This window comes from Manis javanica, chromosome 6 (genome assembly GCF_040802235.1).
Source record: "Manis javanica isolate MJ-LG chromosome 6, MJ_LKY, whole genome shotgun sequence".
Taxonomy (NCBI): Eukaryota; Metazoa; Chordata; class Mammalia; order Pholidota; family Manidae; genus Manis; species Manis javanica.
Genome location: NC_133161.1, coordinates 52,383,820 through 52,405,789, shown reverse-complemented (window position 1 = coordinate 52,405,789; position 21,970 = coordinate 52,383,820). Strand labels below are relative to the sequence as shown.

General features: G+C 39.3%; 1 protein-coding gene across 2 annotated transcripts in view; it reads right to left on the bottom strand.

The window, feature by feature from the left end:
* RAPGEF5 (Rap guanine nucleotide exchange factor 5) overlaps positions 1-21,970 on the bottom strand; it is a 220,878-nt gene that overhangs the window by 181,367 nt on the left and 17,541 nt on the right. The gene's annotated exons all lie outside the window — the stretch shown is intronic.

Sequence of the window (21,970 nt, the reverse complement as noted above, 5' to 3'; positions counted from 1 at the left end):
CTAAAACACCTCCTTACATAATCACCTTATTTTTTAAAAAAAGAACAGTTCTTAAAATAGCAATGGAATTACAGAACCCAAAAATGGACTAACAGGTACCAAAGGGAAAGGAACTGGGGAGGATGGGTGGGCAGGGAGGGATAAGGGGGGGGAAGAAGAAGGGGGGTATTAAGATTAGCATGCATGGGGGGAAGGGAGAAAGGGGAGGGTGGGCTGTACAACACAGAGAGGACAAGTAGTGATTCTACAACATTTTGCTAAGCTGATGGACAGTAACCGTAATGTGGTTTTTAGGGGTGACCTGATATAGGGGAGAGCATAGTAAACATAGTATTCTTCATGTAAGTGTAGATTAAAGATTAAAAAAAAAGAGAGAGAAAGAAAGAAAGAAAAGGGGGATTACTCCTTGATAGGATAAAACTATTGGTAAATCAAAGATCAACGCATGCTTTAAATATCCTTAATGTTGATCACTGAAAAGGGTGTCAGATGATCAGCTATGGAGGTACTCTTCTCTGATAATATTCCTTTCTCTTAATAAAAAAAAAAGCAGTTCCTGTGTGCTGACCTCCAATGAGTTCTGCACAGTGGTATAGAGGGCATGTCAAAGTGTGGGCAAAGGGTCTGTTTGTTTCTATGCAGAAGATCAAGGCCTAGCTTGGCTACCCAGAAAATGAACTAAGATACGATATGAGGAGGAGCTTCCGGCATCAGCACTCTCTGGAGGACTTGTGCCAGGGGATGATCATCAAAAAGCCTCCACAGGGATCCGGACAATGCTGCGGTTGTGGCTGCATCCACCCCACCGTTTCTTGGACTTGCCATAGGAATGAGGAGGGAGATGTCTAGGCTGGCATGTGCATACAGTGAGACAACGAATTTGACCGGATCTGTACTGTTGGAACTCAACCAGGAGTTGGGAGGGGTGCAAGTTGTAGCACTCCAAAATCTTATGACTATAGACTATCTACGTTTAAAAGAACATATGTGATGTGAACAGATCCCAGAAATGGGTTGCTTTAATTTGTCTGATTTCTCTCAGACTGTTCAAGTACAGTTGGACAATATCCATCATATCATAGACAAATTTTCACAAATGCCTAGGGTGTCTAAATGGTTTTCTTGGCTTCACTGGAGATGGATGGTAATTATAGATTTGCTTTGTTTATGTCACTGTATTCCTATTATGTTAATATGTGAGCGCAAGTTAGTTGGTAGTTTAAAACCTATACATGCTTAAGGTACTCTACAAGAAGATATATCAAAGAAATAATCAATCCTCCCATGTTTTCTTCCATATGCTACCTCTATAGCTTTTCTTCTCCCTTCCTAATTACAATCCTTAAATAGAATTCGTGCCTCATATCGATTTTACCGAGTATCATAATTCCTCCAGGTGGTAAAGATACCTCGAGACAAATGCTGGGCATAGAAGCCACAGGGCTTAAATCTGCAAAGAAGTAAAAAGCTAACCTTTTCAAACAATATGGCTTCTCTCTCACTTACCAACTTTACATTTCCCTGTATGGCCCCGGAAGATGACTGGTTAGCCAGAGACGGGTAAGATTCCTCAAGGGAGGAACAACCTAAGACAGGCACAGTCGCAGGGGGGCCATCAGGTGAGAAATTGGGGATCAACAGAGGTGAGACTCAGAACCTCACCCCCCCTGTTTTGAGAGAAATCTTCTGCATCCGTGGATGTTTTGTTGCCCTTGCTTGGATTAATACTTAGTCCATAGGCACACACCTGATCATCTACATTTGCCCTCTTACAGCACTAAACTATGTTTTCTACCTTTATGTTGCATCTACCTACCACTTCAGCATTTTATTAAAAATAAAAATAATAATAATAATAAAGGGAGAAATGTGGGATCCACATATAAATCAAGTATAAAAATCAAACGAATATTCATATTTGAACTGATTGTTTATAGTTCATAATGCGTGATCAAAACCGAAAGTTTCTGTGATGAATGCCCTTGTACTGTTCACCATGTAAGAATTTATTCACTATGTAAGAATTCGTTCACCATGTAAGAACTTGTTCGTCATGCTTCAGAAGATTGGAGACTGACGAGAATTAGGCTTGAGATGGATTAATGATTGTACATTGAGCATTGACCCCCCCATACAGAATTTTATTGTTAACAACCATTTGATCAATAAATATGAGAGATGCCCTCTCAAAAAAAATAAAAATAAAAAATAAAAAATAACACAGTTCTTTAAACATATTTTGCTCTCCCTGAGTGCTCAGAATGCTCCATGTCTTTAGTCTTTACCCGAGCAGGCAATACCCTCGGTGTCTGCATGGTCCCTGCTGCATTTCTTTCCTGCAAACTCTCGGCTCTAGCTGGCAGGTCATGCAGCTTTTCTAGGCAATACTGTACATTCTCACCTCTGCCTAGGCCTTTGCCATGGCATCTACGCCCTGTATTTCTCTGCAGTTCCAGTTTGCCCTTCCTTTGATCAATGCAATTGCTGCATGAAACACCCAAATCCTGAGTCTTCCATGATTAATCTCTTCCCCCAAATGCTCTGGCACTTGTCTATATTTGCCAGTAAAACCTAACTCCACTTGGCTCTATTTGCATGTGTATGCTTCAGCTAGCCATGAAAACCCCAAGGTGCTTACACCTTCTCTAAATCTAGGACTTTCGACAGTGCGCAGCAGGGGCTGACCATCCAGTGGTGACTTCTTCCCAGCATCACACTGCCTGATGACCCAGACTCCCAAGCCCGGTGGCTAAAGCATGATATCACCACCTCAGAATCTACGAAGCCCAGGGCCACCTCTGCCACTCCACCCCACAACCCTTCCTTTCCCTCATTTTTCAACTCTGTCTGACCTGGTCAAGTACGGAGAGTAAATACTGAGTATATTTTTATACACTGAAAATTGTATGTGCTTGTTTTTAAAACTTAAAGATACACTTGAATACCTGTTATTTCTTTGTAACTAAACACTTCAGTTAAGTCACTTAGTATGGACATTCCAGAGGAAAGACGTTTCCTTTACTATGTTACTGGCAAGTCAGAAATGAGCAAAAGAAATACACCTTGGAGTAGCCACCTTTCTTCCCTTCTTTGGCTCTAGAAATAAATTAGTCTCTTAAATGTTTCTTGTTCATTTATACATAAATTTTTAAAAGCTGCAAAACAGGGACTCTCTTGTCCCCTCCTGGCATGAGCTGGGAGCTCTGTCCTTTCACTTTATTTCTAAATAAAAGCCTGTACCTTGCTCTCCTAAAAAAAAAAAAAAAAAAAAAAAAAAGCTGCAAAACAATGACAGTGAAAACATATAGTCTTCTGGCAAAAGGAAGAGTTAGGAAACAAGTTCTAGTTTTTATTTCTCACTAAACTAAGAACCTCAGAAATGTAGCACCAGGTAGGACATCCTGAGGGCAGCTGGCCCATTTCATAGCCTTCATCTAAACTGTGTGAGGTAGTTGGGGTTCTATCTACATCAGGGATTCCCAAACTACAGCCCACAGACTGAACCCAGCTGCCACCTGTTTTTCATAAAGTTTTACTGGAGCACAGCTGTGCCCATCTGTTTACATATGGTCTCTGGCTGTTTCCTGCCAAAAAATATTTACTATCTGGCCCTTCACAGGAAAAGTTTACCAATCTTCATCTAGATTATAAAATTTTACAAAGCAGGAGCTGTTCTATAATCCCCCTAGCAATATGTTCCAGTGCTCAACCAATTACTGATAAGAATTTTTTTTCATTTTGAACCAAATTATCTCCCACTGCACTTGAAGATTATTTCCTCCAAAACTGTTGAAGGCACATTTCCATTTTCACTTACATGTTACATAAAAGCAAGAAGTAGGTTAAAACAACATTTGGCTCTAGAGATTAAAACAAACAAAAAAGAAGCAATTAGTTTCACTAACTTCTCGTTTTAATTAGGAAGTTCCAATCTATACTATAAGGTAGACAAGTCTAGACTACACAAAACTGATGCTAAGGGTCAAACATTCAAAAGTACCAGTAAATCCAAGAATACGTTGTTTCAAACATCTGAATATTATACATAGTATTCCCTCTGCCTTTCTCCTCATACACTGAAGTTTTCATGTAGTGTATGTTAAAATGTATTCAGATGCTCAAATCTCCCATTAGAGTTTCTTATGTACTTCCCAAACACTTTAGATTCCAGATACTTATTCACATTTATATTTCCCTTAACTCATTATAGAAATCTTAAAGATAGGTCTATATTCTGCTCATTTATAAATGTCCACAATATCTCACATGATTCATTGCATATTGTTAAATCTCATTAAATGTTTGTAAAGGAAAAAAGAATCCAGCCCTTTTACTACCTTGTTTAATTCTCTGCACCTTCTGGAGTTACGGCCCCCTCGCCTGCGCACAGTACCGTCTTCTCCAGGGAGACACCCTTGTGTGGCGGTTAAGAGCAGGACTCTGAATTTACAGTGCTTAGATTCAATGCCCATCTGTACCAATTAAAAGGTATGTGCCCTCACACAAATTTTTTTTTTTTTAAGGAGGAGAACAAGCATTTATTAAGAGACTACGATATGCTATTTGTTGAAAGGCTTAGTAATTAATTGGGCAAGTACAATTTGTAACATGAATTTCACAGAAAAGAAAACTGGGGCCCAGAAAAGAGGTAACTTTTAACAATATTTTGCAAATAGTAAGTAAGAGTTTAATAAATTAAACAACAGTGTTCTTTTTATTGCTCTGTTGTTCCATGAAGTACTTTATTGGAGGGGGAGAAGGTAGTTGAAGGATTTTAAGTATTCCTGACTGATAGATTAACATGGCATCAATGATGCAATTATCCAGCAATGGAAACAATTTAAAATCAGAATGTTTGACTCTAAGAGAGTATTGTCCTGTCCAGTAAGTCATATTGGCAGCCATGGAGTAATGTCAAATATTGCCCCAAGCATTTTGAATCTTTTTTTTTGAAATTGCCATTAGAACTTGAGTCATACTCTTTTGAATATCCTCAGTGGTGCATTTTCTTTCCTTTTTGGGTTGCTTCTTGCCTTTTTGAGTGGCTCTGATTTTTTTTTTTTTTTGAGAGGGCATCTCTCATATTTATTGATCAAATGGTTGTTAACAACAATAAAATTCTGTATAGGGGAGTCAATGCTCAATGCACAATCATTAATCCACCCCCAGCCTAATTCTCGTCAGTCTCCAATCTTCTGAAGCATGACGAACAAGTTCTTACATGGTGAACAAATTCTTACATAGTGAATAAGTTCTTACATGGTAAACAGTACAAGGGCAGTCATCACAAAAACTTTCGGTTTTGATCACTCATTATGAACTATAAACAATCAGGTCAAATATGAATATTCATTTGATTTTTATACTTGATTTATATGTGAATCCCACATTTCTCCCTTTATTATTATTATTATTTTTTTATTTAATAAAATGCTGAAGTGGTAGGTAGATGCAAGATAAAGGTAGAAAACATAGTTTAGTGTTGTAAGAGAGCAAATGTAGATGATCAGGTGTGTGTCTGTAGACTATGTGTTAATCCAAGCTAGACAAGGGCAATAATACATCCACGGATGCAGAAGATTTCTCTCAAAAAGGGGGGGGTGAGGTTCTAAGCCTCACCTCTGTTGATCCCCAATTTCTCACCTGATGGCCCCCCTGCGACTTTGCCTGTCTTAGGTTGTTCCTCCCTTGAGGAATCTTACCCGTCTCTGGCTAACCAGTCATCTTCCGGGGCCATACAGGGAAATGTAAAGTTGGTAAGTGAGAGAGAAGCCATATTGTTTGAAAAGGTTAGCTTTTTACTTCTTTGCAGGTTTATGCCCTGTGGCTTCTATGCCCAGCATTTGTCTTGAGGTATCTTTACCACTTGGAGGAGTTATGATACTCGGTGGATTCGATATGAGGCACGAATTCTACTAAAGGGTTGTAATTAGGAAGGAAGAAGAAAAGCTATAGAGGTAGCAGATGGAAGAAAACATGGGGAGATTGATTATTTCTTTGACATATCTTCTTGTAGAGTAACTTAAGCATGTATAGGTTTTAAACTACTAATTAAATTGCGCACACACATTAACATAATAGGAATACAGTTACATAACCAATGCAGATCTATAATTACCAGCCATCTCCAGTGAAGCCAAGAAAACCAGTTAGGCACCCTAGGCATTTGTGAAAATTTGTCTATGATATAGTGGATATTGTCCAACTGTACTTGAACAGTCTGAGAGAAATCAGACAAATTAAAACAACCCATTCCTGGGAACTGTTCACATCCCATATGTTCTTTTAACAGTAGATAGTCTGTAGTTGTAAGATTTTGGAGCGCTACTTCTCCTAATTCCTGGTTGAGTTCCAACAGTATAGATCCAGTCAGATTTGTTGTTATACTGTATGCACAGGCCAGCTTAGATATCTCCTTCTTCATTCCAACGACAAGTCCAGGAACCAGTGGGATGAATGCAGCTACAACTGCAGCATCGCCTGGATCTCTGTTGAGGTTTTTTGATGATCATCTTCCAGTATGTCTCTTCCAGAGAGTGCTGATGTTGGAAGTTCTTCTTCATATCATATCTTAGTTCATTTTCTGGGTAGCCAAATTAGGCTTTCTTCCTCTGTATAAACACAAACAGACCCTTTGCCCGCACTTTGATATACCCTTTATACCACTGTGTAGAACTCATTGGAGGTCACGACACAGGAACTGCTTTTTTTTTTTTTTAAGAGAAAGGAATATTATCAGAAAAGTGTACATCCATAGCCGATCATCTGACACCCTTTAAGTGATCAAAATTAAGGATATTGAAAGCATGCATTAATCATTGATTTACAATTAGTTTTATCCTATCAGGGAGTAATCCCCCTTCTCTTTCTTTCCTTTTTTTTGTTGTCATCTTTAATCTACACTTACATGAATATTATGTTTACTAGGCTCTCCCCTATACCAGGTCCCCCCATAAACCCCTTTACAGTCACTGTCCATCAGCATAGCAAAATGTTGTAGAATCACTACTTGTCTTCTCTGTCTTGTACAGCCCTCCCCTTTCTCCCACCCCCCAATGCATGCTAATCTTAATACCCCTCTTCTTCTCCCCCCCACTTATCCCTCCCTACCCACCCATCCTCCCCAGTCCCTTTCCCTTTGGTACCTGTTAGTCCATTCTTGGGTTCTGTGATTCCACTGCTGTTTTGTTCCTTCAGTTTTTCCTTTGTTCTTATAGTCCAAAGATGAGTGAAATCATTTGGTATTTCTCTTTCTCCGCTTGGATTATTTCACTGAGCATAATACCCTCCAGGTCCATCCATGTTGCTGTAAATGGTAGGATTTGCCCTCTTCTTATGGCTGAGTAGTATTCCATTGTGTATATGTACCACATCTTCTTTATTCATTCATCTACCGATGGACATTTAGGTTGCTTCCAATTCTTGGCTATTGCAAATAGTGCTGCGGTAAACATAGGGGTGCATCTGTCTTTCTCAAACTTGATTGCTGCATTCTTAGGGTAAATTCCTAGGAGTGGAATTCCTGGGTCAAATGGTAAGTCTGTTTTGAGCATTTTGATGAACCTCCATACTGCTTTCCACAATGGTTGAACTAATTTACATTCCCACCAGCAGTATAGGAGGGTTCCCCTTTCTCCACAGCCTCGCCAACATTTGTCGTTGTTTGTCTTTTGGATGGCAGCTATCCTTACTGGTGTGAGGTGATACCTCATTGTAGTTTTAATTTGCATTTCTCTGATAATTAGTGATGTGGAGCATCTTTTCATGTGTCTGTTGGCCATCTGTATTTCTTTTTTGGAGAACTGTCTGTTCAGTTCATCTGCCCATTTTTTAATTGGATTATTTGATTTTTGTTTGTTGAGGCATGTGAGCTCTTTATATATTTTGGACCTCAAGCCTTTATCGGATCTGTCATTTACAAATATATTCTCCCATACTGTAGAGTTCCTTTTTGTTCTATTGATGGTGTCTTTTGCTGTACAGAAGCTTTTCAGCTTAATATAGTCTCACTTGTTCATTTTTGCTGTTGTTTTCCTTGCCCGGGGAGATATGTTCAAGAAGAGGTCACTCATGTTTATGTCTAAAAGGTTTTTGCCTATGTTTTTTTCCACGAGTTAAATGGTTTCATGACTTACATTCAGGTCTTTGATCCATTTTGAATTTACTTTTGTGTATGGGGTTAGACAATGGTCCAGTTTCATTCTCCTACATGTAGCTGTCCAGTTTTGCCAGCACCATCTGTTGAAGAGACTGTCATTTCGCCATTGTATATCCATGGCTCCTTTATCAAATATTAATTGACCATATATGTTTGGGTTAATGTCTGGAGTCTCTAGTCTGTTCCACTGGTCTGTGGCTCTGTTCTTGTGCCAGTACCAAATTGTCTTGATTACTATGGCTTTATAGTAGAGCTTGAAGTTGGGGAGTGAGATCCCCCCGACTTTATTCTTCTTTCTCAGGATTGCTTTGGCTATTCGGGGTCTTTGGTGTTTCCATATGAATTTTTGAATTATTTGTTCCAGTTCATTGAAGAATGTTGCTGGTAATTTGATAGGGATTGCATCAAATCTGTATATTGCTTTGGGCAGGATGGCCATTTTGACAATACTGATTCTTCCTAGCCACGAGCATGGGATGAGTTTCCATTTGTTAGTGTCCCCTTTAATTTCTCTTAAGAGTGACTTGTAGTTTTCAGAGTATAGGTCATTCACTTCATTGGTTAGATTTATTCCTAGGTATTTTATTCTTTTTGATGCAATTGTGAATGGAATTGTTTTCCTGATTTCTCTTTCTATTGGTTCATTGTTAGTGTATAGGAAAGCCACAGATTTCTGTGTGTTAATTTTGTATCCTGCAACTTTGCTGTATTCTGATATCAGTTCTAGTACTTTTGGGGTGGAGTCTTTAGGGTTTTTTATGTACAATATCATGTTATCTGCAAATAGTGACAGTTTAACTTCTTCTTTACCAATCTGGATTCCTTGTATTTCTTTGTTTTGTCTGATTGCCATGGCTAGGACCTCCAGTACTATGTTAAATAGCAGTGGGGAGAGTGGGCATCCCTATCTAGTTCCCAATCTCAGAGGAAAAGCTTTCAGCTTCTCGCTGTTCAGTATAATGTTGTCTGTGGGTTTATGATATATGGCCTTTATTATGTTGAGGAACTTGCCCTCTATTCCCATTTTGCTGAGAGTTTTTATCATGAATGGACGTTGAATTTTGTCAAATGCTTTTTCAGCATCTATGGAGATGATCATGTGGTTTTTATCTTTCTTTTTGTTGATGTGGTGGATGATGTTGATGGATTTTCAAATGTTGTACCATCCTTGCATCCCTGGGATGAATCCCACTTGGTCATGGTGTATGATTCTTTTGATATACTTTTGAATTCGGTTTGCTAATATTTTATTAAGTATTTTTGCATCTACATTCATCAGGGATATTGGTCTGTAATTTTCTTTTTTGGTGGGGTCTTCGCCTGGTTTTGGTATTAGGGTGATGTTGGCTTCATAGAATGAGTTTTGGAGTATTCCCTCCTCTTCTATTTTTTGGAAAACTTTAAGGAGAATGGGTATTATGTCTTCTCTGTGTGTCTGATAAAATTCTGAGGTAAATCCGTCCAACCTGGGTGTTTTGTTCTTGGGTAGTTTTTTGATTACCGCTTCAATTTCTTTGCTCGTAATTGGTTTAACTTTTGTGTTTCTTCTCTAGTCAGTCTTGGAAGGTTGTATTTTTCTAGAAGTTGTCCATTTCTTCTAGGTTTTCCAGCTTGTTGGCATATAGGTTTTCATAGTATTCTCTAGTAATTCTTTGTATTTCTGTGGAATCTGTTGTGATTTTTTCATTCTCATTCCTGATTCTGTTGATTTGTGTTGATTCTCTTTTTCTCTTAATAAGTTTGACTAGAGGCTTATCTATTTTGTTTATTTTCTCAAAGAACCAGCTCTTGGTTTCATTGATTTTTGCTACTGTTTTATTCTTCTCAATTTTGTTTATTTCTTCTCTGATCTTTATTATGTCCCTCCTTCTGCTGACTTTAGGCCTCATTTGTTCTTCTTTTTCCAGTTTCGATAATTGTGATGTTAGACTATTCATTTGGGATTGTTCTTCCTTCTTCAAGTGTGCCTGGATCGCTATATACTTTCCTCTTAGGACTGCTTTCGCTGCGTCCCACAGAAGTTGGGGCTTTGTGTTGTTGTTGTCATTTGTTTCTATATATTCCTTGATCTCTATTTTAATTTGTTCGTTGATCCACTGATTATTTAGGAGCATGTTATTAAGCCTCCATGTGTTTGTGAGCCTTTTTGTTTTCTTTGTAGAATTTATTTCTACTTTTATACTTTTGTGGTCTGAAAAATTGGTTGGTATAATTTCAATATTTTGGATTTTGCTGAGGCTCTTTTTGCGGGCTAGTACGTGGTCTATTCTGGAGAATGTTCCATGTGCACTTGAGAAGAATGTATATCCTGTTGCTTTTGGATGTAGAGTTCTATAGATGTCTATTAGGTCCATCTGTTCTAGTGTGTTGTTCAGTGCCTGTGTGTCCTTACTTATTTTCTGCCAGGTGGATCTATCCTTTGGGGTGCGTGGTGTGTTGAAGTCTCCTAAAATGAATGCATTGCAGTCTATTTCCCTCTTTAGTTCTGTTAGTATTTGCTTCACATATGCTGGTGCTTCTGTATTGGGTGCATATATATTTAGAATGGTTATATCCTCTTGTTGGACTGAGCCCTTTATCATTATGTAGTATCCTTCTTTATCTCTTGTTACTTTCTTTGTTTTGAAGTCTATTTTGTCTGATATTAGTACTGCAACCCCTGCTTTCTTCTCACTGTTGTTTGCCTGAAATGTTTTTCCATCCCTTGACTTTTAGTCTGTACATGTCTTTGGGTTTGAGGTGAGTTTCTTGTAAGCAGCATATAGATGGGTCTTGCTTTTTTATCCATCTATTACTCTGTGTCTTTTGATTGGTTCATTCGGTCCATTTACATTTAGGGTGACTATTGAAAGATATGTACTTATTGCCATTGCAGGCTTTAAATTCGTGGTTACCAAAGGTTCAAGGTTAGCCTCTTTAGTATCTTACCACCTAACTTAGCTTGCTTATTGAGCTGTTATATACACTGTCTGGAGATTCTTTTCTTCTCTCCCTTCTTATTCCTCCTCCTCCATTCTTCATATGTTGGGTGTTTTGTTCTGTGCTCTTTCTAGGAGTGCTCCCATCTAGAGCAGTCCCTGTAAGATGCCCTGTAGAGGTGGTTTGTGGGAAGCAAATTCCCTCAGCTTTTGCTTGTCTGGGAATTGTTTAATCCCGCCATCATATTTAAATGATAGTCGTGCTGGATACAGTATCCTTGGTTCAAGGCCCTTCTGTTTCATTGCATTAAATATATCATGCCATTCTCTTCTGGCCTGTAGGGTTTCTGTTGAGAAGTCTGATGTTAGCCTGATGGGTTTTCCTTTATAGGTAACCTTTTTCTCTCTAGCTGCCTTTAAAACTCTTTCCTTGTCCTTGATCTTTGCCATTTTTATTATTATGTGTCTTGGTGTTGTCCTCCTTGGATCCTTTCTGTTGGGGGTTCTGTGTATTTCCGTGGTCTGTTCGATTATTTCCTCCCCCAGTTTGGGGAAGTTTTCAGCAATTATTTTTTCCAAGATACTGTCCATCCCTTTTCCTCTCTCTTCTTCTTCTGGTACCCCTATAATACAGATATTGTTCTTTTTGGATTGGTCACACAGTTCTCTTAATATTGTTTCATTCCTGGAGATCCTTTTATCTCTCTCTATGTCAGCTTCTATGCGTTCCTGTTCTCTGGTTTCAATTCCATCAATGGCCTCTTGCATCTTAGAATCCTTCCAGAGTTTGTTTCATTTCTGTGATCTCCTTTTCTGGCATCTGTGATCTCCCTCCGGACTTCATCCCATTTCTCTTGCGTATTTCTCTGCATCTCTGTCAGCATGTTTATGATTTTTATTTTGAATTCTTTGTCAGGAAGACTGGTTAGGTCTGTCTCCTTCTCTGGTGTCTCTGTGATCTTGGTTTGCCTGTAATTTTGTCTTTTCATGATGATAGGAATAGTTTGCAAAGCTGGGACTAGTGACGGCTGGAAGAACTTTCCTTCTTGTTGGTTTGTGGCCTTCCTCTCCTGGGAGAATAGAGACCTCTAGTGTCTTGTGCTGGGTAGCTGCGTGCAGACAGGGCTTCTGTTTTCTGCCTGGCTGCTATGGAGTTTATCTCCACTGTTGCTGTGGGCGTGGCCTGGCTTGGGCTGCTGCTCCAAAGTGGTGGAGTTGCGTTGGATGGGGAGCGACCAGAAGGCTATTTATCTCTGTAAGGAGCCTCCGTGCTCCCTGCAGCCCAGGGGATTAGAGTGCCCAGAGATCCCGGGATTCCCTACCTCAGGACTAAGTGTCCCGCCCTGACCCTTTAAAACTTCCAAAAAGCACCCGCCAAAACAAAACAATGACCACAAAAAAAAAAAAAAAAAAAATGGCCGCTCATTTTTCTTTATTCTCCGGCGCCAGCCTCGGGCACCTACTCACCAGACTCGCTGCCCTGTTTCCCTAGTATTGGGGTCCCTATCCCTTTAAGACTTCCAAAAAGTGCTCGCCCAAACAATACAACAACAACAACAAAAAAAAGGTGGCCGCTCGTGTTTCTTTTGTTCTCTGGCACCAGTCTCCGATACCCACTCGCCAGTCTTGCTGCCCTGTTTCCCTAGTATTGGGGACCCTGTCCCTTTAAGACATCCAAAAAGCACCACAACAAAACAACAACAACAACAAAAAAAAAAGGTGGCCGCTCACTTTTCTTTTGTTCTCCAGTGCCGGCCTCCAGTACCCGCTCACCGTTCTTGCTGCCCTGTTTCCCTAGTATCCAGAGCCCCGCGCATGCACTGTGTCTGCGCTCTGGTCCGGATGGCTGGGGCTGGGTGCTCAGCAGTCCTGGGCTCCTTCTCCCTCCCGCTCAGACCTCTCTACTCCCACCAGGAGCTGGGGGGAGGGGCACTCGGGACCTGCCCGGCTGGGGCTTGTATCTTACCCCCTTTGCGAGGCGCTGGGTTCTCGCAGGTGTGGATGTGGTCTGGATGTTGTCCTGTGTCCTCTGGTCTCTATTTTAGGAAGAGTTGTCTTTGTTATGTTTTCATAGATATATGTGGTTTAGGGAGGAGATTTCTGCTGCTCTACTCACACCACCATCCTGGCTCTGCCCTCACACAAATTTTTAAACTTCTTTAGGCCTCTGTTTCCATCTCTCCAAATGAGAGAAATAAAATATATTCATAAGGCTGTTGTAAGGGTTAAATGACTTCAAGCAGTGGTTCTCAAACTGCACCATGAATTTGGAGTGCTTATGAAACCAGACTGCTGGGCCCCATCCCCAGAGGTTTGGGGTTCAGTAGGTCTGGGATGAGGCCTGTGAATCTGTATTTCTAACAAATTCCCAGAGAATGCTGGTGAACTCTGAGAACCAGTGACTTTCAGTATGTGAAGTGCTTAAAACAATGCCTGCTGAATAAGTGCTCAATGAGAGTTAACTCTCATTGTTGACCACTCAGCAAACTTTCCTATTATTGTGTACATGAATGTGGCTCTCCCCTACCACGCTGTAACATACTGATCTCTTTCATCCACATCCCTAGGACATGGCAGGATGCCTGTGACAAAGCAAGGCCTGTGGAGCACTGACAGAATTTTCTGCCTCTCAAGGTTCCCACTGGTCAGAAGAGAAAATAGGATTTGTGGGAAAGAGAATCTCCTACTGGCAACATTCCCAGGGGTTGCACATCAAGTGTCTTTTGGACATAGGCTGTTTCATTTATCCACTTGACACATTAAGATTAGATCCCTTTTCCCATACTTGGGAGTCTGAAAAAGTTACCTTGAAATCAGCTTTTATAGGTTCTTGGTAACATTGTCCATTCCCAAATAGGTACAGAATTTCTACGGGTTTTGGTCAACAGTAACAACCTGTCACCACCATCATGTAAAATTCTAGGTATAGTTAATTCTTATGTAAAACAAAAGTTTTACCTGTACACTGCCAAGTGAAAATCCTTTCATTCAATCTAAATTTACACTGTTTTGTGGTTATTACTGCTTACCTTCCCATAGCACTCCCAAATCTTCTAGTTAATAATTCATTTTAGAATTTGAGAAGATCAATAGTAACCTTAGCACTCTATGATTTCACATATACAATGTATAAAATTAATGACATTTGTAATACTGAGTTATGACACAGATCCTCCACAATTTGCAAATAATCCTAACAGCAGTGCTGTGACCCCATGTGTAGGCTTTCAGTATCATGGAAAGTCATTTATCTAGCTACCCTCTAGTCATTTATAGCAGCAGCTGGGAACTCTATTACTGACTATCTTGGGTAAGTCCAGTTTGAAAAATCAATCTCTTGATGGAGACAAGAATAGTGTCATCTCATCAGTCAACATCTTACCATTTGAGTCAACACTGGTCAACATCAGTCAACAACATTACCATTCAAAACAGAGCCACAAGGAGTAGGCCTACACCTTTTTTCTTTTCTTGCTCCAATCACACATGAAATTGTTAAGTTTTGTTGGCCTTTAATTATTTCACAAGCTCTCAGTTAGCTGGTGCTTGAGTCTTACAAGCTTGTGAAACTTTATTTACTCTGAGTCACATGCCCTCCTTCTTCTCCTGTGCTTATCTTTTTAAAATCCAAGCTCACTTTGTAGCCACACCACTTTCATTACCTTCTACTTTTCTGATATGTTCTAAAAGTAACAGTATAAAAACAGAAATTTATCCACATCTTTTGTGTATTTCCTTTTAGTGTTTCCAGTTATGACATCCTATCGCTTCTCTCAATTTGCTGAAATCAGATTCCACAAAGTGGAGGGCTTAAAACAGGATCACTTTCTCTGTAGGTTCCCTCTTTAGAAAAGGCAGAGCCTCATCAGTATTGTGCTGCATAACTGCTGATGCGTTTCTTGCACTGGCTGGAGGCTTAACATTTTCAGTTCCTTGATGCCGATTTAGATTTCCTTCTGCCTCCACTGAAACACTTTCTTTCTAGTCTTCCCACCAACTTATTTCTTCTAGCCTGCCTAGATATCCTTTCTTTTCTCTCACAAGTCCTTCTTCAAAAGGTTTCCCTCCTCCCCCAACTTTCCACCTAGCACAAAGGCACAAGACAGCCCCAGTAAACATAACCAGTGACCCCTTCAACCAGTATGAGATATACAGCACGTACCCCTCAGGTCACCAGAGTGGCGTTCAGATGTTCTGGAATTCATCTCCAGTTTTCTGGTTTCCCCCTGGGAATCCCCCTTTCACCATAGCAGGCACCAGTAACTGCCAATCAGTTCCCCCTACTCAATAGGGGCCTTGCAATACAGGCTTCTAGAATCTTCTAAAACCACCTAGCTCTATTTCAGCTAATTTCAGATGCTAGTCATCAACAGTTGTCACATCCTTCTTCCAAGTGGGGTCTGTGGAGCCCCAGCTTGGACATCACCTGAGCACTGCATTCTGGGAAATGCGATTCTCAGGTCCCAACCCAGACCCACTCAACCAGATGACACTTGACATGATCCTCAGGTGGATCACACCACAGCAAAGTTTGAAAAGCATTCACCTACATACAAAATCCTGCTTCTGCCATAAATGTTTCTAAATCATAAAAAGCCTCTCAAGATATCCACAGAGGTCCTCCTAAAAAAGAATTATGTGGGCAAAATGAGTTTTGAAGATGATGTTTACTCTATTTTCCTTCCTTAATGATGAAAAATGCACCTGAGTATATTAAAGATGTTAAAGAATTCCTGCAGTAAATACACCTGTTGAATCCAATATTTCTCAAACCATCTAAGGAATTTTTAAAAATCTGTTTATCTATTTTTATAAACATCTGTTACCATCTCAAAGCACATTTATTGGTGTTAAGGGAAAATCGTAAATTAAAAAGCCTATCCAGAGCATATGAACCTCCAAATAACAATTACAAGGAGCTACTTTCTCCTCTAAACCTCTCCTGCAGGCCTGCTTACCAATGACTCTAAGTACATATATTAATCAAGTTTAGATGTGATGTTGCCTCCCTACCTTCTTGGTTGGGGAGGTCAAGCAGAGACCACCCTTGGCTCTCAAGGCAGAACATTATACAGCCAAGAAGAATAAGAAGGCAAAGAGGCCAAACATGATCACTACTAAATCCCCTGGTAAAGCAGCCTGGGATTACTCGAAACCTCCTGGACATATTTTGCCTTCTCTCTTTACTGTTTTTCACCATCTAAGAGGAAAGTCACATCCATATTCCAATTTATCTGTACTCTGCTATATAAGATCCAAAAGCAACTTCAGGTGTTTTGTATGCAGCCCTCCTCTCTAAGCTGTAGTAATTACTGTAAGAGGTACTTCATATGCAGTTCCATTTTTAGAGCTCCCTCAATTTTTACTTTTAATCAAACTTCCTTTTAAACACCTTCAGCTGCACCTTCTGCTTTCTATCTGTACAAAATTAGGTAACAAACTTAGTAACTTTTCTAACTGTATTCAGCCAGCTAGAGTCAATTACAACCCTGATTTTTTATGAGGCCCCTTTCAAGTATGTTATCATTGATAATCTGTTTCTAGATGAAAGATCTAAAGTTAGTAAGTGCCCTACATTCCACAAGTCGGTGACTGAGGAGCTAACCCACACAATGTGTATGACTGACAAAGAAAGAGATCTTCTGTTAGGGTATCTTTACCACTTAGAACGGTTTTACAGTCATTGGTTATCTACAAACTCTATGTTCTCTCCATTTCCCATCTCCACCCACACTACCTCCCTGCTGTCCTAATCCAGGAACACATAATGAAATATTATGCAGACATTATATATATTTTAAGGAATTCATAGTATGTATTTTGGTGAAATGTGAAAAAAAAAGTAAAAAAATTCATTGAAGAAACAATGTAAGGTCAAACACACTTCAAAAACAAATGAGAATATAGCAAATTGCTAAGGGTGATGGTCTCTGTGTAATTGCCTACTGGTTGACTTTGTTTCTATCTTGCCAAACTTCTAGTTTTTCTACATCAAATATATTACTTTTATAACCAGAAAGAAAAGCTACTTTTTAAAGCAAGATAAAACCTCCATTTATACCACTATCCTCCACCTCCAATCCTATATAGGAAAAGCAAGGTTACACAGGTGAAAATGATGACTATATACAAAGGATTAAGAACATGTCTACACTCAGAAAGAAATCTAAATTTAAGTTAACTCTCATATAAGTGTATTTATGGGTTCAGGGAGAGTGTGAAAAACCTCTAGGGGAAGACCCAAGAAGAAAAGATAAAGTCAAAGATTCTGCTAGGAAGATTGTTTTTACATATTCCTCCTCTCTACTCAATGGGTCCACGTAGCCACTATCTCAGCCTGCCCTAAAGTGACGTGAGCATGGAGGAGGCCAATGGAGGGAGGCGAAGGAGCCCTCCATGAGAGAAAGCAGGACACAGAGCACAATGAGACACCTCAGTGGGGACATTTCACACAGCAAAGTATAAAGCGATGGGCAGCCCTCCACTACACGGCCCTTGGTAGCTAAAGGATATAAAGTAGGCTCTGCTCAAAACACCTACTCTAATAGCATCAGTGCTCAGAGTGTCTGTTTTGTAGCTCTTTCTCTTTCCAAGTTTTCTCTTGCCATTAGCCTCTGAATACTCAGAGCTAACAATATCTAAAGAAAACAATTCAGGAAGTAAATACCCCAAAGCCAAATATCAATAATTTTGGGGTTCCCACTGTTTGAATTTAATTGCCTGTACACAGCCAAATTAGATAGCAGTTTCTACAGGAAGAATTCAAGATACAAAATGAGTTAGAACATGACAGCTACATTTAATATATGATATGAAAGCTCAATGGTCAGTATAGTTTCTAGTGAAAACTAAACTCCTTCTCTGTCCCAGAGAATAGGTATTACATTCACTACTCTCAGATATGCAAACTACACATTAATTTTTTTTTATTCATTGTGATCCTCCTGTATAGGGCACTGGCTTCATCAGAGAATTTAAGCAAGAATTTATGATCCCAGCTTCATGGCTCTTATTGTCCAGTTCATATGCTCCTGAGTCCTGAGTGACGACTCTCCAGTTCAAGATAAGAGAAATGTCAGTACTTGACTTCAACATGCAGATAGGGACAAAGTTCTCAATTCACAGGAGGAAAACAGATTTTAAAGAGTCCTTAAGTACACATTCAATAAACTACTTTTTCACATAGATCACCAAGACAGTTGTTTTCAAAGTAGTTCCTAAGCTAAAATGAAAACTATTTTAAAACGCATAGATGGAACATAAAACTGAATTGGACCAAATCTTTGTAAAAGAACACAAGATTGAAATCTTTTCCATTTTTTAAGGAGATAGGCACCTCCCCCAGGCTATGAGTCCCAGAGAAGTTCAGTTTTGAGTTTGGTATTGTGGGTAAAATTGCAAAATTTCCAGAATCTCTCACCTGGCTTTAGTGCATCTCCATAGAATAGGTGTTTCCAGCGGGTGGAGAGGAGTAGTCCATCTCCATATAGGTAATTACAGGGGCGAGCAAGGGTTTATCTGGACCAGGAGGTTGGATGAGGGAGGGGGCTTTTTCTTCTGCAGCTGGGTGGCAAGAGACACAGGCAAGCAGAAATGAACTGCTTGTAAGAAATAAATGGGTTTCTCCCACTTTATTTCTCCCTTTGATTTTGGTTTCAAAGGTATTTTGCCCCAGGACTTTCCCCCAGCAGTTACAGGTTTTATGTGTGTCCCTTGGAATAAAAGGCCAAGACTCCTTTAAAAATAATTGCAAGGGGTACTGAGTTGACCAAGAACTTGAAAAAAGAAGGAATATCTTCAGAAAGGGGACAGCAGTGAGCAAATAATCAAGGATTTCCTGCTTTTCTATTACTTATTTCAAAAGTCATGAATTAGAAGGCATTTGTTGAGCAAAGGAAGAACTTAGAATACTAAAATATTGCTAAATTCCTGGGGTAAAAGCATACTTACAAATAAACTTTCACACTCTTCTGGATTTAAACCCATATATGATTCTGGAGACTGGTAGCAAAACAATTTAAATGTGTTTAACACTATTGAACTACACATACTTAAAAAGGATTAAGATGGTAAATTTTATGTATATTTTACAATTAAAATTATTTAAAGTTTTAAACAATATCTGATAGACTCTGATAATCCAAATTTACTTAAAGATGATAATCTCCAAAGCTTAGCCATATAATGAAAGCCATACACCCACGCTGAAGGTTTTTCCCTAGGACGCTGAAAGCCATGCACCCAGGATCAAGGCTCTCCCGTAGGTCACTGAAAGCCATGGACCCAGGCTGAAGGTTCTCCCCTAGGGCACTGAAACCCGTGGACCCACACTGAAGGCCATGGACCCACACTGAAGGTTCTCCCCTAGGAGCACTTTCTAACCTTGCTTGTCAGTTTCCTGTGCAGAGTTTTAATGCCCTGTCAAACCTACTTCTTAACTTCAGTGAGGTTTTAAATGGCAATTTTACAAATGTAATCACAAGCAAATAAGCGCCAGGAGTTAATTAACACAATTGTGTGCCCATGTTTTCTTTTTATAAATATATTTAAATGCAGCACAAGAGTCATCAGTATAAATTAAGCCTTAAATATGAAGGTTAAAATGAGGACTGTTTCACCTGCAGAGAACAGAACTTCCTCCTGGCAAGGCACTTTCTCCCTCACCCACATTTCTGTAGTCAAGATGCAGTGCTAACAAAAGGTTTTCAAAAATCGATCCCCAGTTCTTATTACTGACTATATTTAACTCAAATAAGGAAACTCATTTTTGAAATCTTGCCAAATACAAATTAATTCCATGACTCATGGCAGGCAATGTGTTTCACATAACTCTCACATACACCCTATGGATCTCAAGATGGGCAATAAATACTGACACACATGCTCCATCCTATTGACCATCACGCTAGGCATTAATCCTCAGCCACCATCTCTCTGCCTCACACTGTTCTGTGTCTGAGACACAACAGGACGAGGCAATAGAATTTTTTTTTTATCATTGCCTTTCAAATTTTGACTACAATGCACAGTAAGTACATTTTAGGTGGTGACCCATGCTACACAGTATGTCTATATGTAGATAACTGAAACAGAACACTTTCAATCATCCCCTTAGATTGCCTGCCAAATGAGATAAACTCTGAGCTCATTACTTTATAAATATTCATATTAAATGCTAACATTTCGTTATGATTCTACAATTCTTGTGTTGTCTGCAACAAGACTTCTACTTTTTTTTTAGTTACTTGAGTCTTCAAAATATTCAACAAATATTCAAGTACTTCAATATTTACATATTCAAAAGTTAATATTCAAAAATCAGTCTGAACTGCAGACTATATACCTAGATAGTATGTGTGTGTTTATGTGGAAACAGAGAGTAACTAACCTTGAGAACCAAAAGAGCATATTCAATACATGGGACATTCTTAGTCATTGATTTTCTTTTTATAAGTAAAGCTTCTCTATAAGTAGACTATGCTCTGGCTTGCCAGAATAACCAACCCTCTTAACTATCTTACCTAAAAGTAAGACTGTTTCAACAAAGAATGGATAGATGTTAATTTTCTTTTAATCAAGTTGAAGAGGAAAAGGAATATGTATTGCTGAAATCACCTGTCTTTTAAAAATATTAACTTTCAACATTAACATAAAGTAATGATATTAATAAACAACTTCTATTATTACATGTTAATAATTTTAAATATTAATGCTATATTTTAAAAAGAAAGGCACTCCTAAAACCTCCATAGAGGTAGGATGGTTTATCTTCTACAAGAGTTTCCATTTTGGCTGTTTCTTATTTACCAACATAACAGGAGGAAAGAGTAAAAGGGATGTTAATAATGATGATGAAAACATGGTATCAAAACAAAACAAAACAGAGTGGCAGAAAAAAACTGACTATACTGTCCCTAAAAATAGAGTAAACCTAAAGCCCCAAATATACAGACTGATCTTTGTGTTTTCTATTGTTAATAATGTTTCAGAATCCATGTTTCTGAGGGGACCATGAAGGACTGAAGCCAGGCCCTTGAACAAAGGTTGGCAAATAAAGGAAAAGTACTTCTAGCAAAAAAGGTGGTTGTGGGCGTGGAACCCTGCATTATATTTAGCAGGTAAATGCCACTATATATACACAAACTCAATTAGAAATAAATACTTACCAAACATTCAGTTTTAAGCACTTTTTACAAATAGTAACACGTTACTCATAACTATCCTTGGAGGCACAGAATGGTTCAGTAACTTGCCAACGGTCATTCAGTTGGTGAGTGGCAGAGAAACCCAGGCTGGCCGGTTTCAGCGTTTGCGCTCTTATTCCCTACACTCTGTGGCTCCTTCTCTGGAAATGTTCCTGCCCCTTTGGAAGCCTCTCTCTCCAGTTTTCCAATAATTCTGAAGGCCGACCTGCACTTAAACATCCTTCTAGTAATTTCAGAGTTAGTTTCTCTGGTTTGCAATCAAGACCCCTGACTGACTCAGCCCCAAACCCAATTAAAGAGACAAGCTTACATGAACATAAAAGCCAACCCCGTACTCTTGGCCCACTAACAAGTCAAGTACCTAAAGAACACTGGGAAGAGAGAAGGAGACAAGGTGGGGGGTGGGTGTTTATCAAGAAAATGAGCTAAATCCTCACCTTACTGGGAAGCAACAGCTATCAGTGAAATTTACAAAAGCAAGAAATAGCAGTGTTTGTTATTCTCAATTTCAAGCAGAAGGCAGGGGGATTTCCTGTGGTCAGCTGCGGAAGTTCACAATTTTCTATCTGAGTCTACCAAGAAAAGCAGCTATGAGTATCTTGAGGCCACAGTTCCCTAGACTTCACACAGAGAAATTTAAGTACTGGCAAAGTCAGAAGTGATTAAAGGAAATAAACACTCTCCTTTAT